The following is a 266-nucleotide window of genomic DNA, read 5'->3' as shown; positions in this document are numbered from 1 at the left end:
AATTTCAAACCCTTATTCACAACGCCAGAACACATTTTACAACCATATGCACAAATCTCCATAAGCTATGTCTAATTCTAAATATCTTTATACAATTAATGTTCATACTGAACAATCATAAAGGGACAACAGCTAGAACAAGAAGTATTGTAAGTGACTTCAAAACACGCTGTGAGCATATGTGTAAAACAATATTATTATTTTTTTATTCTTCTGACAAGTGACAGCACCAAAATAAAAGATTAAGAAGCATTGTGGTGTTCCCG

This window comes from Etheostoma spectabile, chromosome 15, assembly GCF_008692095.1.
Source record: "Etheostoma spectabile isolate EspeVRDwgs_2016 chromosome 15, UIUC_Espe_1.0, whole genome shotgun sequence".
NCBI classification, from domain to species: domain Eukaryota; kingdom Metazoa; phylum Chordata; class Actinopteri; order Perciformes; family Percidae; genus Etheostoma; species Etheostoma spectabile.
This window is presented reverse-complemented; position numbering follows the sequence as displayed.